The sequence below is a fragment of the Herpailurus yagouaroundi genome, unplaced genomic scaffold (assembly GCF_014898765.1).
Source record: "Herpailurus yagouaroundi ecotype Mexico unplaced genomic scaffold, PumYag 163, whole genome shotgun sequence".
Classification (NCBI taxonomy): Eukaryota; Metazoa; Chordata; class Mammalia; order Carnivora; family Felidae; genus Herpailurus; species Herpailurus yagouaroundi.
Window position 1 is genome coordinate 62,644,731 of NW_024412404.1, and position 9,802 is coordinate 62,654,532.

The window sequence follows — 9,802 nt, forward strand, 5'->3', positions numbered from 1 at the left end:
TTTTATTCCCCTTGAGGAGTAATCTGCCAATGACCTTTGTTCAATCACTGCCCTGGGCTCCCGGTCCCACAGTGTTCAGCCCAGGAACTGAAGCTGGAGAATAAAAATGACACTCCATGAAAAGATTGTTCTTTTTTGTCCCCAGTGTTTTCATTTACCATGAACTGTAAGTGATTCATAACTTGGATTTTCCCCACTTGTCACAAAACATGAATTTTCAGTTCATTTTAAAGATAAATTTTTAGGGGCACCTGGGTAGCTCCATTGGTTAGGTGTCCGACTTGATTTTGGCTCAGGTCGTCATCTCCCAGTCCTGAGATTGAGCCCCGGGTCAGGCTTTGCACTGGGCATGAAGCCTGCTTAAGATTCTCTATATCCCTCTGTTCCTCTCCCACTCACATGTGCATGTAGATACTCTCTCTCTCAAAAAAAAAAAAAAAAAAAAAAGATTAATTGTTAAAGTTAAACCAGCCCCTGAAAAAGTAGTGATATTTAAAATCATCTTTCAGTTAATTTCTGTTGTAATACAGAGACTAACAGACCAATTCAAGATTTAAGATTTTGTCTTTTTACTCAATTAATATCTTAGAATTAAATATTTATTATTGATATTGAGAAAAACTAAAAAAAAAATATATTAATTGCACCTAAATTATAATCAAGTCAAAAATTTCCAAATTAAGATGTAATACTAAAACACTTATCATTCCCTTCAACTCATGATATAATTACAAAGCCAACCTACTATTTATCTAGAGTATTTATTCAGCCACATTATAAACCATTAATTTTTAGGAAAACTTCAGTTGCCAAACACCCTTGGCTTATGCCACCTAGAGTATGATCTTCATTTTTCCTCCAACTGTGATAACAAGTGGCAGTTCAGTGACAAAATTTCTGAGACCTGCCATGTCTAGCTGAAGGGCTACAATGAAAAAAGTGGGCCATAATTAAAAGGCATCAAAAAGCAAAGGTATAGGGGAATTTTGAGAACGGCATTTGAAAGCAGAGTGGTTTTGCCCCTTCCAACAGCTAATGATTGCAAGGGGCTCTGGGGAAGAAGGTCAAACGGGGCTGTAGCAGCGCAGGCCCTGTGAACTCTCAAAATGGCCCTGCCAAGGCTTGCTTCTAGAACAGGGCACACACAGAAGAGAAACCTCGGGAAATGAATCAAAACTGACCAGGACAGGGGCAATAGAGACAAAGGTAAGAGAAGATCCAGACCACAGTGGGGAAGGGGACTGGATCCAAGAAAGTTTGCTCAGAAAGCAACGTGAGAAATAAGCCCACGAACCCAACCAAAGAAGGGACGCAGATACTGGGAGCACAGGGAAGGGAGGCTTTAATCAACGTTCTTGCAAGAGTGGGCGTCCTATGGGCAGGCACCCTGGGGGCAATTACAGCAGACAACTTATCTCCTAGCATGCTAGTCCTTCCCCTGGTTCCTCATTGGTTGAGCACTACAGAGGTAAGTCCCTCCCCTGGTCCCTCATTGGCTGAGTGCTACAGAGGTTACAGCCTTCCCCGGAAGTCCTCCGTGCCCAGGTAAAGCAAAAAGCAGCCTGACTGGAACAAATGTGCATTCCCTGAGGTGACGCAGACACTTCGGGTATTTGACGCATGTTCCTTGCAAAGTCCACAAAAAAATAGGCCCCCAAAATGGAGAGAGGAAGAAGAATCAGGAAGTGAGGTGTCCAAGGGTTTGGGACTCCATTGTGGGTGGGAGTTCCTACATATTTCCAATAGGTTGTAAACCTGTTGTTAAGTAGACGGTACAGCTTTTATTTGGTATTTCTGGAAATGAATCATCTCACTTCTCACAGCAAGGTGCTGTATGTTTTAACAATACACAAAAACAACAGAGTAGGGAGCTCTATGGGGTTAGAAAAGCTTTTCTTTTTTTTTTTTTTTAATTTTTTTAATGTTTTATTTTTTTTTTTGAGACAGAGACAGAGCATGAGTGGGGGAGGGTTAGAGAGAGAAGGAGACACAGAATCCAAAGCAGGCTCCAGGCTCTGAGCTGTCAGCACAGAGCCTGACGCGGGGCTCGAACTCACAGACGGTGAGATCATGACCTGAGCCAAAGTCGGAAGCTCAACCAACTGAGGCACCCAGGTGCCCCAGAAAAGCTTTTCTGAACACTGCCTGAATTGGAAAGTTTAGAAAAACGAATTCCACTTAAAAACAAGTGACAGACATGCTCATTTTAGCAGCACATATACAAAAAGTGGAATGATACAGAGAAGATTAGCATTGCCTCTGTGCAAGGAAGACACGCAAATCTGTGATGTGTGCCATAAGAAAACAAAAGAAGAGTTAACAGACAAATGTTGAGGTCAAATCGCATACAAAATGAGTGTAAAGAAAAGAGTAAGAAGCAGAATAAACATTCCTAAAGACTATCAAAGCATGCCAGAAAAATGTGACAACAGAACAGATCAGAATTAACCTATTATCTCAAAAGAAGCTAAAATGATATAACATATGGGTAAAGAACATTTAGGAAAACTCAGAAATGGGATAACAGACTTCACAAAACAATTAGAAGTCAAAGAAAAGTTTCTATCAAAATTAAGTCTAAATTAGAAGGAACACAGTAGTGAATAGACAAAAATATTGCCTGAAAAGAAATATCTGATTAAAGAAAAAAGAACTTTAAATAAAAAAATTCAAAAAAAAGGTTTGAGAAAAAAATAGCAAACATTGAAAATAGGCAAAGAAGATTAAACATGCAGATAGGAAGAGTCCATTAAGAAGACAAAAGAAGCAAGGGAAGAAAAATATTAAAAACATAATTCAACAAAAATTTCTGGAAATTAAAAAAAGGAGATGAGAATCCATCCTGAAAGAGCATACTGCACACCTGAGACTTCTGACCTACAATAACCAACACCGAGATACTGCTTAGTAAAATTACTGAGCTTAAAAAATAAAAACAAAAGAAAAAAAAACCAATTTGGGCATGTAGAAAAAAGGACATGGCATTTGTAAGGAAAAGAAAATTAGATCACCTTCAGACTTTTCAACTGGAATACTTCCTGCCAGAAGAAAATGGAGCATATGTTTAAGAAACTCAAGGAAAGGGATGGTAAGCTGAGGATTTTATAGCCAGCTAAACTGACTCTCAAATATAAACACAAATTATCATGGACACAGAAGGAATCAAGGAATAATGTTCTCATGAGCTCTTCCTGAGGAATTTAATAGAGAATGAACTTCAGACCACCAAATATTGAGTCATCAGCATAAGGACAGGTGGTGAGCTTGGAATATACTGTTACCTGTAGAACTAAGTGAGGAAGGGCAGGAGGTCAGACAAAGGAATGAGGATGGGCTGTAACAACACAGATAAAGGCAACTGCTTTTATTTTTCCTTTATTATTATTTTTTATTTTGGGGGGTGGGGGCAGAGAGAGAGAGGGAAAGAAAGAGGGAGAGAGAGTGAATCCCAAGCAGGCTCCACGCTGTCAGCACAAAAGGATGGAAAAGGAACCCAGAGATTAAAAGAGACGTTAAAGATAAACCTTTTTTAAAGTAAGCTCTACACCCAACATGGGGCTCAAACTCACGACCCCAAAATCAAGAGTTGTACACTCTACCTGCTGAGCTAGCCAAGTGCTCTAAACTTTTAAAAAAAAAAAATTAAAGTGTTTATTTATTTGAGAGAGAGAGAGAGAGAGAAAGAGAGAGAGAGGGAGAAGGAGAGACAAAGACAGAGACAGAAAGCAGGAGAGGGGCAGAGAGAGAGGGAGACACAGAATCTGAAGCAGGCTCCAGGCTCTGAGCTGTCAGCACGGAGCCCGACGCGGGCTCAAACTCATGAGCCATGAGATCATGACCAGAGCTGAAGCTGGATGCTTAGCCAACTAAGCCGCCCAGGCGCCCCTAATGTAAGACTACAGTTGTGGCATAACAAGAAATATGTTATCTGCTCTGTGCCCATTCCTGGCATAGAGCTAAGAGTCTTGGAATCTCCTGAGTGCTAGGAGTGTGTGGGGGCTGGTTGCCAGATTAGAGGGTAGGAATTTCAAACCCCCACCTCCTTCCCACCCCGACCACTCCACCAAATCTCCAGGGAGGGCAGGAGGGTTAGGGATTGAGTCAATCACCGTGGCCAATGATGGAATCAATCGTGCCTACATAGCAGAACCTTCACGAAACCCCTAAATGATGGGGTTTGGAGAGCTTCTGGCTTGGTGACCCATCCACGTGCCAGGAGGATGGTACATCCCAAATTCCAAGGGCACAGCAGCTCCCGTGTTTGGGACCCTCCCAGACATCACTCTCTGTACCTCTGGCTGTTCATTTGTACCTCTCGTTAAACCCTTTATAATAAGCAGGTAACAGTGTACAAAGCGTGTCTTTGAGCTCCGTGAGTGGATAAAGGAAATTACTCAAACTGGAGACAATCAGGCAGAAGGGTGGGTAACCTGGGGACCCGCTGCTTGCAATTGGCATCCAAAGTTAGGAATAACTTTAGTGGGACCGAGCTCTCAACCTGTGAGGTTGGCACTAACACTGGGTCATTAGGGTCAGAACTGAATTAAATTGTAGGCCACTCAGGTGGAGTCGGAGAATTGGAGAATAGCTTGATGTGGAGAATCTGCGCATTTGATGTCAGAAGTATTATGAAAACCAGTTTTCCTTTAATAGTGGATAGGGATGCATGTTTGGGTGATAAAGATCCATTTAAAAAAGCACACGAAGGGCGCCTGGTGGCTCAGTTGGTTAAGCGTCCGACTTCGGCTCAGGTCATGGTCTCATGGTTTGTGGGTTCGAGCCCCATGTTGGGCTCTGTGCTGACAGCTCAAAGCCTAGAGCCTGCTTTGGATTCTGTCTCCCTGTCTCTGCCCCTGTCCTGCTCATGCTCTGTCTCTCAAAGATAAATAAACACATACACACACACACAGTTCTCTAAAAAAAGCATAAGAAAGTTACTACCATAACAGTCCACATAATGGTCACTTTAGGGGCCACAGGAAGGGTTGTGGTGAGGACAGGGGCTGGTAATTGGATGGGGCTTCCGGGGTTACTGGCAAAGTCCTGTTTCTTTCTTTCTTTTTTTTAAAGTTAATTTATTTATTTTGAGAGTGAGCACAGGAGGGGCAGAGAGAGGGAGAGAGAGAATCCCAAGCAGGCTCCACCCTCGGCCAGACTCAGGGCTGAATCTCACAACCCGTGAGATCATGACCTGAGCCAAAATTAAGAGTCGAACGCTTAACCAGCTGAGCCACCCAGGTGCCCCCAAAGTTCTATTTCTTAACCTGATGGCATCTGCCTTGAAATAATTTGCTAAGCCAAGGATTTGATTTGTGAAGTTTTCTGGGTTTGTGATTTATTTTACAATAAATGGATTTTTAAAAGCAAAGACAGAAGCTTAGCCCATGAAGACACGTTCCTTTTTGAAAGCTAAAATCTGACTCGTCTCTTCTCTATACACTAAGAGCTAACTATTTTGATAAAGCAAAGACATGTATAAACCCTCTCCAGGAACTTGCACCGAGTACCTGAATGAACACAGAATTTTCCTCTTGCTTAGTTTCACGAGGGCTCAGAGTGGCTTTTGCAGCCTGCAGAATAGGGAAACTGACCCACACAACTCCTGCTTCCAGTACGAGATTAAGTCACGCTTCCCCATTAGAACAAACACGTACTTCTCTATTACCTGCTCGACGGTCACCGAGAGACAGTCTGAGATTCTAAAATTCCCTCAGAAAGCTATCGCCTGGTTTGGGCACTTATGGCCACCCATGCCCCTTTGAACTTGAGCTAGCCAAGGACTCCCTGCCTCTAATGAATAAACACCTAGGCAGCTACCAGCAGAGACTGCATTCCGGGGATGTCTTGGCTGTGCCTGAGCCTCCCTCTCATGCCCTTAGACTGGGTACTTTCATTGGCACCTTGTTCATATTCCAGAGTCAGTCACTTAGCAGACAAAGCCAGCCACGGGGGCTCTTGGGATATCGGGCTTGAACCCTGACTCCGTAACCCCACTGCAGAAGTCGAACACTTCCCCGTGCCTTTCCCAAGGAAAGGGAACCGGCAGAAGGGCATGATAAAGGTTTGCCTGGTCCATAGCCCCTTCTGCATTTGTGCTGAGCCAAACTCATCCAGGCAGACGCGGTGGTACCTATTCAGGTGACCTTACCTGCCGGGGCAGTCATTTCCCAGCTGCTGTGGGTGTGGACGTCAACTTTAAATACGACATCTATAAAGATTTCTAGAAAGTGGTACTGTACCTTTAAGATGCCCCCTCAACAAGGCTGGGGAGCCAGGTTCTAGGAGCTTCCGGATAGCGGAAAAACCCAGGTTTCCTGCACTCCCAGGCCCCCCAGCTTGCAGCACAAGCCCCAAGCCCCGCGTGGCAGAGGGCCTCGTGAATGACAATACACAAAAATATTTGTATTGTATTAGGTATATAACGTACGCTAATGTAGTCATATAAGTAAATGATCATACCTACCACTTCGTAACTTTAGGGCTTCTGCCCTGGGCAGGGGGTGCATGTTGGGTTGACGAGACTCGCACACGTAAAAGAAACAACTAAAAGCTGAACTATGCCCCCTGCCCCTCCCCTGCCATCTCTGCCCCACCTTCTACCATCTGGTCTCAATCTCATACTCCATGGTTTTTTGGATCCTAGCAGCCAGCCGGTGTGTTCCCACCTCAAGACCTTCGTGCTTGCTGTTTCCCCAATTCTACCTACTCTGCCCCCTGATTTCTGCCAAAAAAAAAAAAAAAAAAGAATTCAGGTCTTGGCTCAAACAGCAACCTGTCCCACAGGCTTTCCCAAAAGCCTGTCACCTACCTGATTTGTTTGCTTACTGGTTTATGTGCTGTCCCTCCCTAATTATAAGCCCCTTCGGAGCACAAATCCTTGTCAATCGAGTATCCTGAACATCCAGAACACTACCTGACTCCAAGAGTATTCAGGGGCCCAGATGTTGAGGGTGGTGCCCGTCCTTCGGTGTCCCCATCACCATGTCAGGGGCCACCATGCTGTCCAGGTCAGCGCTCCTCACCCGGCAGGGCCTGCAATGTGTCCCAGAACAGGCAGCCTCATGCCGGTAACTCTGTGCCCGTAAGTCTCTTCTCAGTTTGGAGGACCACCCTTCTGTCCTTGATCCTTCTTATCCAGGACACTGGCCTCCTTTTTTTTTTTTTTTTTTCCTTCAACATTTATTTACTTTTGACAGAGAGAGACAGAGAGAAAGCAAGGGCTGGAGAGGGGCAGAGAGAGAGAGAGAATCCAAAGCAGGTGCCAGGCTCTGAGCTGTCAGCACGGAGCACGACGCAGGGCTCGAACCCACAAACGCCAGATCAGCTGGGTGTGGGTGCAGCTCCTGAGCTCCCACGAGGGCGGGGAGGGGCCAGCAATGCTCCCAAGGGACAGCCACCACTCACAGCCACTGCAGTTGGGTCACCAGGCTCTTGAAAGCAGCCTCTGCTTCCTGCCCCAGAGCCCCCCGGGGCAGCGCACTGTGGAGAGGGCCTGAGCGCTGCCCCCTAAATGGACACTGCGAGAACCGCGCAGGGAAGAACCCGCAGCCGCATCTCTACGGTCAGGCGGTGGGAGCCAGCGCGAAGTGCGGTCGCTCTCGGGTAGGTGCGCCCGCTGCCATCCTGCCCTCCCGCCAGGCCCCACGCCCACAGAAGCTGGCCGCGCAGAGTCCGTGGCCGTGACCGCGGGGTGGCATGGAGAGCGGGGTGGGGGAGACCGCTTCCCCTGCTGGGCCTCTGCCTGTGTCACCTCCTTCACCGGTTCTTTTCACAAGTGGCGGGGGAGCCCCAGCTATAGATTTTACAGCCTTAGGAGGCCCCCCTTCAAGTGGTGCTGGACCGCAGGATTTCTCCATGACTACATGTGCTCGAGGAAAGAGACTAGCGCACGCCTAAGATGTGCTAAGAACACTTGTTTCTTTTTTTAATAGCAAGTTATTTTTAAAAATTGTTGGACGTTTATTTATTTATTTTGCGAGACAGGGAGTGAGCGGGGGAGGGGCAGGGAGAGAGAGAGAGAGAGAGAGAGAGAGAGAGAGAGAGAGAATCTCAAGCAGGCTCTGCACTGTCAGCGTGGTGCCCAATGTGGGGCTTGCACCCACGAATCACGAGATCACGACCTGAGCCAAAACCAAGAGTCAGAAGATGAACCAGCTGAGCCACTCAGGCACCCTTTAACAACTTATTGTTTTAAGTTATTTATTTATTTACTTATTTACTTGTTTATTTTGAGAGACAGCGCGAGAGCAAGAGGGCAGGGGCAGAGGCAGAGAGAGAATCCCAAGCAGGCTTCACGCTGTCAGCGCAGAGCCCCGTGCGGGGCTTGAACCCACAGACTGTGAGATCATGACCCGCGGTGCAGTCGGACGCCTAACTGACTGAGCCCCCCGGGTGCCCCAGGAACACTTGTTTCTTAAAACGGTTTTATTCTGCTGATTACAAATGAATCGTCTTCTGTAGAAAACGAAGATGCCTTTGAAAGCTGCGTCCATCCGGAATATGAAGTCCATGCGTATTGCAACTGTGATACAATTAAAACAGCCTGAAGCTTTAATTTTACGCGGCATGATAAAAACCAGGCAGATCGACGCCGGAAGACATTCGTGTGTCCACCAGTGGTCGGGAGGTGGCCGGGGTGGGGGCGGGGGGTGTGTTTTGCATCTTGGAGTTCAAGTGGAGTGTGGTGGGTACCAGAACCCTTCCCAAAGGCCTGCTGTGAGCATCCCTTACCTGGTCTCCCTCCTATCTGGGACACTGGCCTCTTGCCGGGGCCCCTGCAGCCGGGTCAGAGGGGGAGCTGGGGGCCAGGAGAGCCCGGCAACTGTTTCTTCAGGGTGTCTTCTCCCCATATCCAGAGATGCCGGGTTGTGCTGGGGTGCAGCATGGTGCTGGCTGTCTTCTGTGTACTAAGAAGGACAGGAGAGCTGGGCATGGCAGGCCCGGCAGCTGGCAGCCCAGCCTCGGCCTCGGGCAAACCCCGCTCCTCCAGATGCGGTCTGCCCGCTTTCTGGTCCTGCCCCCCAGGGAAGCAGAACGGCTCTCTAACTCCTACCTTATCATGCACACCACCCCCCATTGAAAACTCTCCCCGGCTCCGCCTGTTCGTAAGACAGAATCCCCGAGTCCCAGGCGGGCTCCTGACGTCCTCGAGGTAAGCACGACTCCACACAGCCCCCACCCTGTGAACATTCCTGCTAGGGCCTGAATGTTTGTGTCCCCCCCCCCCCCCCATTTAACTGTTAAATCCTAGTGCCCAACATGATAGCATTAGGAGATGGGGCCTCTAGGAGGTGATTAGTGGGATTAGTGTCCCTACGAAGAGACCCCAGAGAGCTCCCGCACCTCTTCTGCCCTGTGAGGACACAGCCAGACGATGCTACGGACCAGGAAGCAGGCCCTCCCCGGATAGGTCTGCCAACACCTTGATCTTGGACTGCCGGCCTCCAGAACTTTGAGAAATAGTGTCTGCTGTTTACAAGCCACTCCGTCTATGGTATTCTGTTATAGCAGGCCGAATAGACTAAGACAGTTCCCCTTGGGGAAACCTAGGTTGTTTTTTAGCTCACACAGACGCCCGTCCTCGCCCCCAGAGGCTTCCCACCGCCCCTGCGCCCTCTGCTTCCCCTGTTGGCACACTCCTCTCTTCCTACCACAGCTGCTCGCTCTCTCTAACTCATCTGTTACCTCCACCGCCCCCATTTCTGCTGCAGGGGGGGTCCCCCTCCTGCTCCTGGAAACCCTTCCCCTGTCCCCTGTGCCCATCAGCCTTGCCCCCTCTCTGTGGGGGGGCAGGAGCTGAAGC

General features: G+C 47.7%; 1 non-coding gene across 1 annotated transcript; it reads left to right on the forward strand.

Moving 5' to 3' along the window:
- Positions 1 to 2,197: 2,197 nt before the first annotated feature.
- Positions 2,198 to 2,304, forward strand: LOC121037624 (U6 spliceosomal RNA). Its single transcript, XR_005793885.1, has one exon. It is a non-coding gene; the product is annotated as a U6 spliceosomal RNA (small nuclear RNA).
- The last annotated feature ends 7,498 nt before the right edge of the window (positions 2,305 to 9,802 follow it).